Source organism: Nanorana parkeri, unplaced genomic scaffold (genome assembly GCF_000935625.1).
Source record: "Nanorana parkeri isolate BGI_ZX_2015 unplaced genomic scaffold, ASM93562v1 scaffold1867, whole genome shotgun sequence".
In the NCBI taxonomy this organism is placed as follows: domain Eukaryota; kingdom Metazoa; phylum Chordata; class Amphibia; order Anura; family Dicroglossidae; genus Nanorana; species Nanorana parkeri.
In genome coordinates, this window is record NW_017308135.1 from 247786 (window position 1) to 266393 (window position 18608).

The following is an 18608-nucleotide window of genomic DNA, read 5'->3' on the forward strand; positions in this document are numbered from 1 at the left end:
ATAATTCTTACAAGAGGACCAGCGGGCCTCCTGATTTTATTTACACTGCCTGACCATTAAGTTAATGGTTGGGTTTAAAGATTTGTATGTAGATTCTGACTATATATATCTGAAAAGACTTTCTGCTTATTTTTGATAAAAGAGGCTGGTCTTGCTATATTGGCTGAAATTCTGGTTTGTTGGCATGAGATACTTCTGAAGTATCAGCATAGGTGTCTTGTTTTAGAACATTGCATGTACAGTTCTGGATTAGTGGTGTGAGGACCAACCATTTTACTTATAGGTTTCCTTCTACACGGTGCATTCTTCAAAACCCAAGCTGTTCCTTTTGGGTTATCACACGGGTTATAGATTTATAGGTTTTACTGTCCTATTAAAACACTAGAATCTATACAGTACTTTATAATGCAATGTTTCCTTTCTCCATGATTGGACGATCCCAGGAGCCAGGTAGTCAGTAGACCTAAAAAAATAAAAAAATTACAAGAGGTGTCTACCTTTTTTTTTTCTCATGTCTGTTGGTATTAATGGAAGAATGTGCCCCTGTGTCTGGTGGCCATACACAATCAATCTTCAGTTTTTATATCATAATGCTCTTGCTCATTAATTCTAATGGTTGACAACACAGTTCATTCATTTATTTTTGTGACTTATTTTCGGCAAAATAAATTGTTGTTTCTGATCTTAAGTTCAACCAAGATTCACAGATGTTCTTAGATATGGATACTCTGTCTGCCATAGTCAGTGATTAATCATCATTATTGATAAAAATGGTTGAAATTGGTTTAGCAGTACAGATATTTAAGCCATGTTGGGACATTTTTTTCAAACAATATTTCCTCTTTTGATCAGTGACAGAATGATTTGTGATATTCATCAAGATGGTCTTACTGTTTATGAAATATTAGTCTATATGAGGCTACCTTAGTCCAGTCTGCTGGCTCCTGCACTGGAGTAAGTGGCTGCTGTAGTGTATTCCGTGCTTTGGGACTTTTACATTAAGGAGTGCATCCATGTTTAGTATTGGAGGAGATTGAAGCTGCCTCACCTAAAGGTGCCCATACACAGTACGAATATCGGCTGGATTTCGTTTGCGATCGCGTTTTCGTCCGATATTTGTAAGGTTGATGGGGAGTCCACAACCGCAAATACTGTACAATCGTACGATGTTCGTCTTTCCAGCAGGCTAGAAAACGTCGGTCGATCGTACGATTTTCGCAAGGTCGGTGGCGTTTCCATACGTCAAAATTCGTACGATTAACAGTGCTCATTTGCAAACAAAAATCCTTGTGGTCGATTAACAAAATTCGTCCAGATGATCTCTGCTAAAGACCGCTAATTGAACTGCGCGATGGTCGGGGCAGGATGGGGCCGCCGTACGAAAATCATACGACGCTTCAATCATTCGATGAAAATTTACGTCCAATGATTGCAAGGTGTATGGGCACCTTTACATACCTTTTTAGTATGAGAATTGTAAGAAAAGAACATTGTCTGTGTTACCCGTAGCAAAGTCATCCTTTTTCTTTCCTTTCGGCGAGTACTCGGCATTGGCACAGATACCGATACTAGTATTGGTGCATCCCTAGTTTTTATACATGTACAAACGATAAAGTATGTGTTGTTAATTGGTCATTTGTGATAATGCGTCAACATATGTTTTGCTTATGTGGTCAGCATCTTTAACCTTCTCATGGTTGAGATCTAAATCTTGCCAGGTCAGGTGCGTAGTTGGATTTGGTTCCTCTTTCACTTTTATGACCCAAAAGTGCAGCCTTATGAAATTTTACTGTCATTTACCAACCTCAGCTTTTAGATTTAGCTTATGGTAGTTTACTTGAAGAGTTGTGTCGTAGAATACTTGCCTGGGGTAGCAGTAAGCATTGTAGCTATATGAGATTTTATTCTTTTGCATATCTATTTAAGTCGTACCTGTATAGTTTGGTTAACCACTTAGATAGTTTTTGGGATGATATTTCCAAAGCATAACCTATGCAAGAAATGATTTAAAAGCATCAAAATGCTAACTCAGCACTGTGTATGCTGTGGGAAATGACGCCCTTGTGATGTTCTGTACACATTTTTAATTCCTGTGCTTGGAGCATGGAAGTTTAGATCCTCATTTATTCTCATGGGCTATTCTGTTTTCCAGTCCAAGTTGAATTCTCTGCATGGAGCTTGTGGAGGGCTCATAGGAAGCACTCAAAGGCTCTGCTCTCTGAAGTTCGTACTTCATTATAAAGTAGACATCATAGTATCCCTCATTGGACTATAGCCATCCTGTTCAATATTTTGCCCAGCAGGGTAATTGGGGATCTGTTTTTAGTGGCACTTGGAGAGCCAAGAGTTTCTTTAGGGCACTTCATTGATCTAACACTCGACAACATGCTCTGATAATACTTGCCCTCTCTTTGGTATACATGAGGCTTCCAGAGAATTCCATGGCCGTATTTGGTTTGGCTTGCAATTCTGTTGGCTGCTGCGTGGCTCAAATTGCTGGATTCTCTTAAAGTTTTCTTTGCCCGATAAAACCAGCACAGTTCTCTGGGTTTCCTCCTCCGCCAAAGAGTGAGCAAGCAACTTGCACTTCTCACAAGGGTAGCACAGCAAAATGGACAGCACTTGGGAGCTATTTAGGTTTTCCATTTTTTTCACTGTGAGGAAAAAAACAAAACCTTTTATTCCAGATTAATGGAATAATTGTGATAATAAAATTTGGAGATATTCTGGATACTTTAGTTCTCAATGAAAGAGATAGTTACTAAAGTTCTTATACTTTGAGAGATTATTTTGCTTCTCTATATTATATTTGCACATTCAATTTAGGAGGTAAATTGTTGGGAAATTTGTGCCTTTTAAAAATGCATGCAGGATTCTTAGTTGTTTGTTTGTCTTTTCAGGTCACGGAAACAGTGCACATTATCAATTATTACTGCTTTGTACACCAACTCATTTTTTTTTTCATTTAATCATTATGTACTTGGCTGCTTTGCCTACACCTGTGCTCGGTTTAGGCCCCATTCACACTGCGCGATTTGCAAATCGCGCGTTTGTCACGCAAGTGCTTGCATTGAGCAAGCTAGAATCGCGGCAAAACCCGCTCTAAAAAGGGTCCTGCTGTAGCGACGCACAACCCGCGACAGCAGGACCTTTTGCCCCATTGCCAAGCATTGGAGAGCAATATCGCGCTGTAAATAGCCGCGATATCGTGGGAATTACCGCACGATAAATCGCTCAGTGTGAACGGGGCCTTATGGTGAATTCTGAATGGTACTCAGCTAGTGATGGCTAAGAGATTAATATGCTGTCCAACTACTGGGTGAGTTTCATTGACCAATATGCTTTAAGGGAAGAAATTGCACTATCTGGGTTGGCCATATCAGCAAATCATATTCTTCTTGTGCTCCTACCAGTGCCTTGGGAAAGAGAACAAATGTGATTGGTTGCTATGACTCAATACTTTTTACAGAGATTCTCCCCCCATACATGTATGTAAGGCCTACTTTCACTTTAGAGCTCCATGTTCTTAGGTTTGCCCAGCATTGATCAAGGGGCCAAATCATTGTCAATGCCCGCTTCCGCCATTGAAAACCATTCAACCATGAAAGTTATGTTATAATTGGCATAGGATTAAATCAAAGTGGATTAGTTGTTTGGCAGTAGTGAACAGATACAAACTATTTTATGTCAAAGTGAAAACAGATCTCTGCAAACTGATTTTAAATAAATTACAATAAATACAAAATGTGGCACCGTTTATGTCAATATTGATTAGATGCACATTGAGTAACAGTTACTGCCTTGAGTGTGTGTGGCTAGGTTTCTGCCAGCATTGCACATGCCGACACTGCACTTTTCCCTCATTCCTCTTTGTAAAACTGTTCAGGTTGCAAACAGATTGTGAGTGGGTAGCCACAAATTCTCTATCGGTTTGACATCTGGACTCTGCTGTGGCCATTCCAGGACATTTGATATGGTTGTTTTAAGCAATTTTTGTGTAGGTTGGGTTTTAAATTTAACGGTCCTTGTTTTGCTGATGGATAAATCTTCTCCCAAGGGTCAGGTTTCCTGTAGACTGAATCAGGCTTCATTCTATCCTTACAGGCCTTCTAAGGACATCCCGAATGCATCATTCTGCTGATACCATGCCTCGCGGTGGGGATGGTAAGTTAATAATGATGTGTACTGTTAGTCTGATAGCCAAAATTCTCGGTTTTGGTCTCATCAGATCATAGGACCTTCATCCAGCTGACTTTAGATGTCTTGTGACCAGGTGGGGTGTCATGTGAGTTTAAGGTAACCGTGGCTTTTGTGCCACTCACCTATGAAGCTGTGCTGGTGAAGCACCAGGGCAACAGTTGCTATTACTCTTTAAAAGTTTTGTCACCTTTAACTTTTTAAGAGTTGTAAAAGGTCTCTAGGGCTTTTTTTTGTTTTTACCAGCTTGCATTATCACTGACTTTTTTTAGTGGATGCCCTATTTTAGGCGGATTTACTGCTTAACCATACTCCTTTTTCTTTTCTTAAAAGCAAAACTAAAGTCCATTGTATTTTTTTAAGGATTCTTCTACTACTGTGGGGACTGTATGGATTTGAGGAAGACACTGTGCTTCCCGAATTTATGCAATCCCCGGGTTTGCCTTCTGGGAATACTTAATGAGTTGCAGGTGGTCCATCATACTAAGGGTTTCTTATAGCAAAAAGGCCACCACCCTTGTAACCAACACTGGGAACCTTCAAAACACTGATTGATCCAATCCTACCGTAATCCTATTTATATGGAATCGCCTATGAAAATAGAGGCCACCCACAACTTTTTGACTAGTGATGACCATGGTTGGCATCCACCTCCACAGTCACTGATGTGACCTAGAGTAATGATATTCTTCAGAAACCTTGTGCCTTCTGTATGTTCCTTGATACGCATTAAATAGTTTTTTACTTTTTACCCTGTAATTGCAAACCTGTACATGCAACACATGGCTGTGTTGTTGACGCTTTTAAGCATTATTGAGAGACAACAAAAGTGGATTCTTTTCATTTTAATTGTTGTGTATATATAGTGTATATAACTTAAAGTCCCACCGTGACAAATTGCAAAATAGACATACAAAGCCTTTTTGGCCTCCAAAAAAACATTCTGGGTCATTCTCAGCAGGCCGACAATAGAACCAAGTTCTGGGGACGATGCAAATCGTGTGCAGCGCATGTTGTGCATGCTTGCACATTATAGCAAGAACTCACCCCACCAGCAAAAACTAATTTCCCCTTTAATGATTAATCTAATAGTATCACAAGGAATATTCATTGACTTGGAATTTTTTTGTATATATCCTTGGAGCTGTACTTTTCAATCACATTTTTTGGAGTTTTTTGTGTTCTTCTGTCTTCGTAGTGTAGGTTTTGCTACAGTACTGACTCGTCTATTTTACTGGATATGTATTCTACCATCACAAGAAACCTCATGATTATTTCAATAATAATCTAACTTTGGGAAATAATCGACGGCACCAGTAGGGTTTTAGTTGTGTCTCGTTAAATGGGGGGAGGTGTGGGGGGTGTATACTTATGCAATCAGTTATTCTGTATTTTCTCGTTGAAATTCAGTTCATTACTCTGCAGATCATTTATCTGTTTTCACTTTAACATGAACATGTCTATTTCTGTTCAGTGTAAAAATTGAATTCAATGTGATTTCAATGATTTTTGACAATATACTGTGAAAGTTTGCAAGGAGGTGAATACTTCTTCTTAGAGATGTTGTAAAAAGGAGATCTAGCATGCATGTTACTCACCGAATTAGTGCAAGTTTAGATGGCCTTTCATTAACAATGGACTATTCACATTATGTACCGCTGCAATCTTGGGCAGCAAATGAGATGGGTTTGAAAAGAGACGCCATTTTCAGTTAAGCACAGTAGTCAGAAGCATATTTTATGATGTCCTGATGCTACATTTGAACAGCATAAAGATGGATCTTTCAAGAAGAAGAGAGCTTTGTGTGGGCAGCATTAGCATTTTGGTATTCACTAGTAGTAGTAAGACAGGGCAGTGTCACAAAGTCTGCAAAGGATTAGACTTTTAGGCCTCATCCACATGGGGAGTGTTGCCCTATACTGCGTGAATGGCCATTTTTTTGATGCTCCCAGATCTGTGGGCAGGTCATGTAAGTCTATGGAGATGGTGGAATCTAAGAAGACGCAAGAGTAAGTCTGTGGAGACGCTTGTGTAAGTCTATGGAGACCCCAGACCACTGCACGTAGGGCACAGACCTGGATCAACCATGTATGTGTCCATGGCTGTACACCGTCTGTGTGGCTGTCAAAACTAACTCGGAGCTTATGAAAGCAGCGTGTGAGCATGCACAGTTCCTGTGTCTCCATAGACTTGCAAGAGCTGCCTGCAGCTCTGGACACATAAAAAAAACCCAGCCCTTTAGGCCTTGTTCACACCAAATGCAGACCAGATCCGGTCAGGTTTCTGCACACGCAGTGTAGTGGGTTGTGACGCGCTTTAGACGCGTTTTTATGCGTTTAGGGCCGGTTTTGGTTAAAAAAAAAAAAAATTAAGTTTACATGGGCTTGCAGGCACTTGCATGCGTTTTTGCGTTTTAGATGCGTTCCAGACCAGATCCAGAGCAGGTAAAATAGGGCTTGCCGCATTTTTTTCATCCGGTCTGCATCTGGTCTGGATCCGCACGCTGCAATGTGAACTGGAGGTCAAAATACCATAGGAATACATTGGACGCAGTTTTGATCCGGTCTGCACCTGCTCTGGTCCGGATCTGCTCCGCGCTTGGTGTGAACAAGGCCTTACTCTGTATGGGGCAACACACCCCATGTGAATGAGGCCTAAATGATAACATGATTTGCTTTGGTATGCAGCCATTTAGCACAGGTGGATGAATCACAAGAATATATGCATCATTCGGCAGACAAAACATGTTAATATATATCCTTCAGCCGTGTAATTTGTTGTTTGGCTAGAGATTTTTACCTTTTTAATACATTTCAAAGAGCAGTCCTCTGTGGTTACCCATTTGTTTTACACACCAAAGCACATTTGTACTAGTCATGGATAGGCGAGTGTATTTCAGTGACATGGTTGACCTCTACATTCAATCAATCCTGTGCTTTTTTACAGTATATGTGCACTTTTTTTTTTAAACAAGCTGTTAAAGCTAATCTCCTTTAGGATTACGTCATGTGCTAACATTGAGCTTTTTGGGCTTTTCTTGTTGAATTATCTAGATATTCTAAAACACCATCAGCGAGGAGTGCTGGGTCAGGTTTGTGTTTGGGGAATAGTTGATGCGTTCAGAAGAGAAGTACATCTTTGATGATGTAGAACTGTTCTTTAATTCATGTCTTAATTTGACTGCAATAGCTTAAAAAAGGTGATTAACTTGTCACCTAGTTTCCAAGGCCTGCATTAAGTGTTCTGGTTCATCAAAAGCTCATTTCTCCGTTTATCTTATGAACTTGACAGAATTGGCTGTACTCTAGTGCAAAGCCATCTAACAAATATCAACTTGATCTATGATTTGTTTTTTTTGTCATCGCATTGTCGATGTTGTGATATTGTAATGGCATAAATGGTTTAATGTGAAACTTAAGTCTTGGTGAAGTACGAAAATCCATTCCAGGTTCATTAGATGCTTAGCAAGGATTGAAGTCATTTTTTTTTGTCTGGAGATCCCTTCCTGCCTTTCTTCTATTGATATTGAGATAGGACATGCTGGTATATGTAATGACTACTGAGTGGGAGTTCTAACTTTGTTGTGATCACATGATCATTCAGTGCTGTATTAAAATACATTGCACTTCCTTGCATTTTAAATATTGTTAAAAATTAATACAGTTATTAATAACCCCTACAGTGGGGCTACCCCTGCACTGCAAGGAGTAAAGTGCTTGTTTGTGTCCAGGGAGTAAAATAACACAGTTATACTCGCACTTGCAGTGGTCTAAGCTCCCATAAAGCATCAAATTCTATACACAGTGTATAGGACGTAAGGACGCCAAGGGACATTGCATTGCTACAGCGGAGGAGACAGGCAGGTTGGAGCTCTTACACAGCTGGCTGGCTCCAAGGATCAGGTGAGTATAACTTTATTTTCGTTGTTAGACAAAAAGCGAGCAGTTAACCATTGCAGTGCAGGGATAGCCCAGGGTTAATAATAATTTCCCCCAGAGTTCTGCTTTAATTTTGCAGCACTCTGTTTGCATCTCACCAAAGAGGGAAAATCTGCATTAAACCTAAAGCCATTGTCCAGTTTTACAAGCTGCCTGGAATTTGACTTCTGACTGTAACAGACAGTAGGTCAGTAATGGTAACAGAAGGATTCAGATCCCGAGAAATCCATCTACAAAGCAAATGCTGTTGCAATTAGGGATGTTCAGATACCAGCGCCGATACTTGGCATTTCCATGAGAACTACTAGGCTCGTAGCGGATGCAGCTGGGACCTGGCTCTGGTGCTCCACCACTGTCCTGAAATCATTAGTCTGTATTGTTTTAGAAAAACTGTCACATGACAATAAACTAAACCGTCTCAGTAATTGGTATCTGTGAGTACTTGGACAAGTATCAGTACTTGGAAAATTGGTATCGGTGCATCACTTATGTATGTATATATAAAACAAATCATACCTTAAAACGGATGCACAAATCCCAGGAGCCCCGTATGCTCCTTAAAAATGACAGCTGCCTCCTAACTTTTTGCATTTTTCTCTAGTCTACTCTTAAGCTGGAAAAGTATCTGTACATGTACCAGGTACGGTACTTGGTATCTGAACAGCCCTAGTTGCAATGGTTGCCAGCAAAGAATATGTGACCTGTTTTGGCAGTTACAGCAATCATGGCTGGCTGAAGATTGGAATTAACAAGTGCTCTTAAAAGGATAACAAAACCCCAAAAACAAAAATGTAATATATTACAGCTTACCAGTCCTTAGATGTGGTGGCTGCATTTCGTTTTTATTTTTCATGCAAAGAATATTTTCAAGAAGTACTGAAAGTACCTGTTGGTCTTGCCAGAAATGCAGTGCCCTCGCCCCTTCCTACGAGCTGAGAAGACCGCAGCAATAATCAATCTTATCTACTACTTATACCAGCATGGGGCTAAAAGAAGGCAGACATGTCCAGCCTTGGTGGCAACTATCGCTCCCCATCTCCTTTTTTATGTTCAGATACACTTTAAAAACTGCTGAACATAACACACAACCATTTTGTGGGGAATTATTAAAGTGAGCTTGTCGGCCTTTTAGAAAGACTTACAACTGAAATTCCTGTCTTCCACTACTTCAAGGTGCTTGCCATGATTTTATATAAATATATATATCTATATCTAGAGAGAGAGAGAGAGAGAGAGAGAGACTTTTGTGCTTCTGGTGCAACCCAGGTCAGGAAGGCCTCAATTTCCATGCCTTCTGGGATAACCTCCACCCACCCTTCATCTTAGGGATGAATGGTCATGAGAGCGCCTCAGAAGTCAGTTGTGGCCTTCTCTTTGGATGATAGGATAGCAGGAGCTCGGTTTGTCTCAGAAGGCAAACCCTCAATGTTTGATTGGGCCTTGGAAGGTAATAGCTGGCACCTTATGGCAGGATGTCTAAGGTTAGCTCTCTGGTCTCAGCACCTTTCAACATGTTCTTCTCAGCAAATTTGAATGCAGGACACCTGACTGGCTCCTAGTACTGTCCCTCCTCCAAGTTTGAGTGCAGGGGATTATAGTTAGATGAAATTAAGTCAAACTCAGGTACAGTACTAGGTTAATTTAAAGTACTTTTAATGATGTTTTGCATAACCACATTCATTGGTGTTTTTTAGCGTATGCCTGGGGTCAAGCATTAAAGCAAAAAAATTTTAGTGACACATGTTTGTATAGTTTTGGTAGGGCAGCCCCTCCTGATATTTCTGAACTTCACCTAGCACAGTCATTTTTCCACTTAGCCAATTTGTGTATTCCTGTGTTGATACTTTTTCGGCGACAAGTGTTTGAGAACATTTTGGGGGTGGCAAGCATACCTTAAACCTCAAAGTGTCCGATTTACTTTCCAGCAGGTACCATAAGGTTTTTTTGTATACACTTTATAGTAAAATGCATTGACAATAAGAATCGGTTACTGTCATTTGGTCACGTTCACATCACTGCATTGCAGTGTGTTGTGAAAGAGTGCTGCTGTTTTAATACGTCGACCTGTATTTTGCCATTAAAAAGAAATGTAGCAAATGCAGAAAAAAATCCAAAATGTAATGTGTTTAAAAATGAAGTTGAAAATGATTGTTGAACCTCCCAGTGGACTCGGAGGTATACATGCAGTATATATTTTTATTTCTGTCGGTGTTGGCTGGAGACGTTTTAGCCAGCACTGAAGCCACCTTCCCCTTTTCATTCTGCAGCCTTCCATGTAATATTGCAGCCCTGTCTGTGCCTCCTCTGCCACGTTCTTTGTACTAAAAGGATTTAAGTGTAAAACAACTGACAGAAAAATTGAACCCAGATCCAGCCACCAGCTGCTTAGGTAGAGAGGCTACACTAGGAGCGGTGTTGTTGTGAATAATGGCGGCTCAGGAGCAGCACCATCGTTCCCAAAAACCCAAGCTGGCCGCTACCACACTAGTCTCTCTCGGACAACTGAGCCCACACCTGCTTGCCAGCTTTTCGAGAGAGAGAAAGACTAGAGTAGTAGTGCTGGGGGCTTGTGGTGTTGTACGCTTGTTTTCTTGTAAATGACTGAACACAGTCATTCACTAGACCACAAGCTGCCAGTTACTACTCCCCGAAATAGCTGGTGACTGGCAGGCGGTTAGTCTTAGCCTTCACTACAAAGAACCTGGCAGAGGAGACGCCAGAATGCAATACAGGACAGAGCTGCGGTCACTATGTCGCCCAGAAGAAGGGACCCTGTGTGGCCCCGAAACGTTGGCTGTATGACGCATGTGACGATTAATTAAAAGGTGCTTTACTTCTTGCACACCGAGTGCTGATGACTTCTATTATGGACTGTATCTGACACAACGCCATCCGTGTTGTCACTTCAAGCACCAACCTTTCATCCAAGGTCTATACGCTGTATGGAGTGCAAGTGATTTCGTATTATCGATGGCAGCTAAGGAAGGGGCAGGAGTTGTGTGGGCTTTGTGTGTCTATCTGTCACGCCCCCTCTCCTGTGCTGTCAGTCAGAACTGAATAAGTACTTGACTCCTTGATAGCACCATTCCAATCTGGGCATTAGGTCCCCCATGGAATTACCAAGCATTTTCAACTTCTCAAAATACTTATTGTTTAAGGCACATGTCATTATGGTGTGCATTCATGTATTTGTTTTTGTTTGCACTGGGCATAAACTATATGCTGATACTAAATTAGAGCCCAAATCAAGTGGTTTGGTTCACATTGAAGAGGATGTAGTTGGCTGAGGTGCATGCTTTTGTATGGTACGCTAGCATGATACCCGAGCCTTGTTAAATCTGCATTAGTTTGCCGCTTGTCTGGATTGAGGCCCCTAGGGCACATGGTTAACAAATTGATAGTTTGGCAAATGTCACTTTGCCATGTTTTGGTGGTAATACTTTGGAGCAATGTTGGTCTAATGGAGGGTATTATTTTAATTGAGGAGCTTTTGAAATTACAACCCCAATGCCAAAAAAGTTGGGACGCTGTGTAAAATCTACAGAAAAACAGAATGCAATGATTTGAAATTCTCATAAACCCAAATTTTTATTCACAATAGAAAACATATTAAATGCTTAAACTAAGAAAATGTTCCATTTTAAGAAAAAAAAATTGGTAATTTTGAAATTGATGGCAGCAACACATTAAACAAATTTGGGACAGGGCAACAAACAGCTGGCAAAGTAAGTGGTACTGACCAGGAAGAGCTGGAAGAACATTTTGCAACTAATTAGGTTAATTGGCAACAGGTCAATAATAATATGATTGGGTATCAAAAGAGCGTCGTAGAGAGTCAGAGTGTCTCAGAAGTAAAGATGGGCAGAAGTTCACCAATCTATAAAAAGCTGTGTCTAAAAATTCAAAGACTTTAAATATATATAATCTATAGTACATGTCATCAAAAGATTCAGAGAGTCTGGAGAAATCTCTGCGCAAGGGACAAGGCTGAGACGCAATATTGGATGATCTTCGGGCCCTCAGATGGCACTGCACTAAAAACAGCCATGATTCTATGGTGGACATCACGGCATGGACTCAGGAATACTCCCAAAAATCACTGTCTGTGGACTCAGCTCGCCGTGCCATCCAATAATGCAAGTTAAAGCTCTAACATGCAATGAAGCCGCCATATCTGAACATGATCCAGAAACGCCGCCGTCTTCTCTGGGCCAAAGCTCATTTAAAATGGTCTGTTGCAAAGTGGAAAACTGTTCTGTGGTCAGACGAATCGAAATGTGATATTCTTTATGGCAACCATGGACTGTGCATCCTCCGGAATAAAGAGGAGAGGGACCTCCTGGCTTATCAGTGCTCAATTCAAAAGCCTGATGGTATGGAGGTGCATTAGTGAGTATGGAATGGGCAGCTTGCACGTCTGGAAGTCACCATCAATGTTGAAAAATATATATTTTTTAGAGCAGCATATGCTCCCATCCAGACAATGTCTTTTTTCAGGAAAGGCTTCTAAATTGCATACTGCACCTATGACAACAGCATGGCTTCGTAATAGAAGAGATTTACAAATCATTGCATTCTGTTTTTATGTCGATTTTTACACTGCGATCCAACTTTTTTGGAATTGGGGTTGTACTAAATGTTTCCACGGAATGTCCCCCCCCCCACCCCCCACCCCTCTTTCCTCAACACCAATCCTGTTACATAAACCAATATGTATATTAGCATATACAGAGCAAAGTAGAGGTAGTTGCTGTAATATTATGAGACAAAGCTTTGTTTTATAAGTTCAGACCAATTCAACTGAGGAGAAGTGGCCACACACAGAAACAGATTCCAATTCCTACATATATTATTTGCAGTTAGAGGGGGTGGCAACTGTAGTCCCCACACACAGGTTTGTAGTTTCTCTGAAATTCTAATGAGCATATGTAATGATGCCATGTATTCATAATAGTGCTTACTAGGGTATTCTGTCATTTCTCTCCAGTTTTTCTTATTCCTTTATCACTCACTTTTTCCGATTCACCCATGTGAGTTATGTACCCAATTCTGCATATAATACTTAGGTGGCCTAGATCTGCTAATGTTATAATAAGACAGTTTTACCATTTGTAGTAAACAGACTGCTGTAGCATTTGCTTAACTTGTGACAATAGCCATATTATATATGTTCTGGATTTTGCGACAGTCCATCCAGCTAGTGTTGTAGTACAAGCGTCCTGTTTCCGTGTGATGCATCAACCATAATAATGTAGTTGCAGCTCTTTGTGTTGCTAGATTTCAGTCTTGTGCAGTGCTGAAAGAATCTGGTCTATATGTATTCTGTCCTCTTGCATTGCATGTATAGCAGTGCATGGTAACTACTGTACTTTCAGCTTGATGTTGCACTGTTGGGTATCCTATCCGTGCTGCCTGCTGTGCTATGTAAATAAAGCAGGAAGTGTTTATGTACCCCTTCACATACATGCCAGCATGCACGCACGCATATATGCACTTCTTGTGTTTATGAACTCCTCGTTCATGACTTTTACCAGGAATACTGTAAATCTACTTTTTTCCTGTAATGCTACCTGCCTATGAAGTTTATGGTCATGATGACTACATAACTACTACACTGTGGGGTCTATTTCTAAAAAAAAATGCTTATTTATCCAGCAAAACTGCAGATTTTTCATGTATGTAAGTTAACCAGTTGTTGTGGGAATGGGACAAAATCTCATCTGGCTGAATGCTCTTCAATTCGTATATTCATACATGAGTAGATGGAGAAAATATTGTATAATGGTGCTGAGGACCTTCAGTTCATATTAATGAGAAACACTGTTACAATTCTAGAGATCGGTGGAGGGAATGAGCATATAAATGTAACTATTGACACTACGGGAGTAGCAATGGTTACAGTGATATGCTCATTCCCTCTAGTGGCCTTTTGTAACATTGTATCTCCTTACTAATGTGTATTTATTTCCTATGATCCTCAGCTCCATCTACTGGTCATAATGCTGTGTTTTCCCATCCACTCTGTTCTTTTGTCAGTAGACCTATTGAAGAACATTCCACCAGAAGGGAATTTACACTAAGGACATTCATTTTTGCCTCATTCTCACTACAGCTGGTTAACTCGCACAGACCGAATGTACATGCAGTTTCACTAGACAAATAACCCCTATGTAGTAGTTGCAAGGGTCCCAGATTTTAGCGGGATAAGAGTCTAGCTGCCAGTTATGAGCAGACTGTGGTGAATAGCTTTTAAAGTTACATTGTGGTGAGGTTCAACGCAAATAACGAATCTCAATTTAAACCATAAATGGCTCTATGCGTAGAAAACAAACCTACAAGAAGCACTACCTTGTCACACTGCAGACGGACTATATGCTATACCACAGAGATGAAGGAAAATGGCCTTTTTAAAAGCACATTCTTTTATCTGTAAATTATCATACCAGGCGCAGGGAATGGCTTCTGTTTCTATACTATAGAAGGACCGGAAGACTGAAAAATACAGCACGGGTTTGCAGATGGGCTGCATCCACCTCTCTGCATTCTGGGCGCCTTGCTCATTCATTCAATTTCATACCTATAAAAGGTGCATATTGATGGAAACTGCACCAAAGATGCAGGGAGCAGGATTTCTTTTTATTTACTGCACCACCATGCCACCTAATGGAGATAGCTGCTTGTTTCATTTATGGGGGAGATTTATCATCATTGTCGCACGGTGAGGCAGTGCAAAAGAAAATGAGCAAAACTGTCAGATAATACACAGTGCTAAGTTGTATAAAAATATTCAGTACAATTTACGTAATACATGCACATTTCCCTGTGTTTTATTTCTTTAAAAATGCTGAAAGGAGAGAAAACTACCTGTTGATCTGCCAGAAATCCAGTGAGCTTCTAACTTCTGTTAGTGATCTAACATGACATTTTCTCTGCTGCACTAAAATCCCTGGTAGTGCCAGTTATCCCCCAGATATCAAGGATAACAACTTGTGTCAGGGTTAAATTGTAATTCTTGTTAACTTGCTGCACACATTCCTGGCAAGTTGTAGACTTGCAGAACACTTGCAGCACAAGTTCTAGTTGACACTTTTTGAATTTAGCAAATTTTCTTGGTAAGTCCTGCAGGTCTTAGTAAGAGCTCTGCAAGTGTACAGCACTTTTGCAAAGCACGTTGATCTGGAGACTGGCAATGCAGACTTGCTGTAAGGCCCCGTTCACACTGAGCGTTTTATCGCACGATTTCCGCCGCGATATCGCTCTATGTAGCCTGTCCAATGCATTCCAATGGAGCTGTTCACATCTCACAGCTCAATGTCGCCTGTAGCGCGTCGCTTGTACATGACCCTTTTTACGGCGGATGTCGGCCCCAGTAGACTCAATGGTGTCACGCGAAATTGTGCATTACCGGCGATATTGCACGACTCGGTCGAGCGACAGAAGGGTCACTTTTGCACTACAAAATGTAAGGAAAGAATGATGTCACATCAAGATCGCTGTTGATTGGTTACAGCCCAATGTAGCAGCGACGAAGTCCCACCCAAAAAAACGTGCTATGTAGCACGATAAAATGTGTACTGTCGTTCAATATCGCGCAATGTAGCTCAAAGCCGTACAGCACAAAATCGCGCTGGGAAAATGCGCAATACCCATGTCGCTCAGTGTGAATGGGGCCTAATTGTGCAACAAAATTGTGAAGCTTGGCAAGTCTGCAATCGTTTAGAAAGTCATTTTCAAACTTGCAGCTCATTTGTTTTCTATCTGGGCCTTTGCTGGACTACAGGGCACTTGCCTCATCTGCAACCCAAGGTAGAGGAATTCTGTAGACTAGCAGGGGAGAAACGTAAAGACCTGATAACACTACATGGAGTTTCTCTACATCAGAGGCACTTGGAGGGGAGAAAATATAGATTAGCGGGAATAAATGCTCTTTTGTCTATATACACACTTTATTTAGCACCTTATTCTGCAAATAAAAGTTTTGTGTAACAATTCATTGAAGTGGAGCTAAAGACTCCCTCGCCAGTGCCAATATCTTTCTCCTGGGTTCTTCTAGGTGCAGGATCTTTGGCAGTCAGGATAATGTAACTCTCGCACATGCGCAATGGAGTTCATTCATCCTGACACTGAGGCCTGCTGAGAATGTACACTGAGGTGCACATGCGCAGCTGAAATGTACTTTCTTGAGAAGATTGAACAGACAGGTAAAGTGTATTTTATTGCAGAAAAGAACATAGCATGTCACTTCTGGAATAGAGAGCCGGCCTGCTCCGTGTTTTTCATTTTGACCTTTTTGTTCTGCTTGAATTTGTTGCAAGATGGTGGAGCGCTGTCTGTCCATCCACCTCTTCTCTCCCTCATACAGTGCTGCTCCTTATTACACTATTTATGCCACTGTGGTAATGGTGTACATTGTAGAACACTTTTTAACTCAGAACATTGGTGAAGTGCTTGATGATCTAGGCGCCAACATTTGGACATTGATAGAAACCGTCGCATATCAGTAAATTGTCTGCGCTATCGAAATACAAATAACAATATTAAAGAATTGCAGCGAAATAAAACCTGGAGAAATGTGCATGTATGGTTTACATCTATTGCATACTCCTTTTTTTGTTTTTATTATAGCCAGATATACAATTGGGCTGATTTATAACTCTTTTGCCCAGCGTATAGCTAGGTGGATGCCAATTGCATGGCTCTACCGCCCGTAGATGGGACTGTAAAGCATAAATCGGCCCCATAATAAATAAATGAGGCAGTCAGATTTGAACTCGCTAAACCCCGATATTGTCCACAGATCACGGGATAGGCCCATCCCCCATGTCACTTTATTTATGCAACTACAAGACTTCTTGTCTCTTGCTACATAGGAATGTCACTAACATTTAATTTGACACTACAGACATGCTTAATTAAGCAGCACTGAGACAAAAGTGTTGCAGCATCCGAGCACAAGCTATAGTCAGTTGCCTATTGCTTCTCTCCAGTAAATGTATGGCACCTGTCAAAGCTGTCAAACTGAAGGCTTTTCCATCTTCATATACACTGTCAGTATATGTCCTATACCGATAGCAGAAAGATGTAGTAGTGTGCTTATGTGATGGAGTTGTTCATCTTCATTATCTAAAGAGTACATTAGTCCTAGTGTACCTCTCACAGCCTAAAGTTATACACTTACTACAAGCTCCTAGAGTGATGCCTGGCGACAATGGTGTAGCCCACAATATGAATTTTACATCATCCAAGTACCGTGGGTCCGATTTGTGTTGCTAAATGTTGCACTTGATTTTTCCGAAGCAATTTTAAATTAAGGAAAAAAAAAAAACTAGCTCCTGATTGGTTGCAAATTGCAACTGTCCTACTTTATTCCAGCTCCTCTGTGAGCTCCACTTTGTACATAACTTGCTTTCGCACAAAAGCAGCATTCTCTTTGCCCATGCCTATAACCGGTAGTTTGGTTCATTTAATGCCATGCGCTGCCTGAGCAGTCATGAGTTGTACTTTCCCACTTGTAGGTATATAGAATATCTGAAGATAATGCAAAGTACTCATGTTATAGCTTTGTGCAATATTCTGACATGAAGTAAACACTAGCACACTATATTCCTTATAGAATACAAAATTCACTTTAAAATTAAAAAAAAAACATTTTCAAATGCACATTGTATTGTAAATGGGGTCGCGGGGATTTACAATACTATTATTTGCTTAAGTAATCTAAAGTATTTATTAAGTGACAAAAGTATAATTTTTTTAAACATTTATATAGAGCAATACTATGAAATGATAAATGAATTGCGATTCTGCCTCATATTTTTTTTAATAGTATCGCCAATTATTCTGTTGCTTTGTTTTTTGGGGGTTTTTTTGTCACTATAATGTTGTATTTTGAATACTTTTGTCCTGAAATCACTTTTCTCATATTAAATGTAATCGCATACTCACAGTTTTGGTGCTTAAACGATTTGTTTTCTTGAATAAAGGTTATTTATTTCAACCATATTGATCTGTCATTTCTCTTGCCGAATGAACCTGTTTATTAAGGTTACAAGTAGGGATGTCCCGATACCGATGCTAGCACTTGTAATTGTCAAGATGCCTAGCGCCGAAGCTTGCGCTATGGTTTTTTTTTCTTCCTTACTTACCTCGCCGAGCGTCGCGTCACTGCTGCTCCGGTGGGCGGAGCTCCCGGTGGGGTCCTAATTTAGGTGGCCGGAGACTGCCAGATGACCCCGCTCGGAGCGCCGCCCACCGGAGCAGCAGTGACGCTCGGCGAGGTAAGTAAGAAAAAGAAGAAAAAAAAGCCTGCAGCGGCCAGTCAGGCGAGGAGCTCCAGGTGGGGTTCTAATTTAGCTGGCAGGCACCTCTAAGTCAGCTAAATTAGGACCCCACCTGGAGCTCCTCCCACTGGACCAGCGCTGCTGCTGACTCGTCCCTGCTCTCTACGGCACAGTGAGTGAGGGCAAGGGGGGG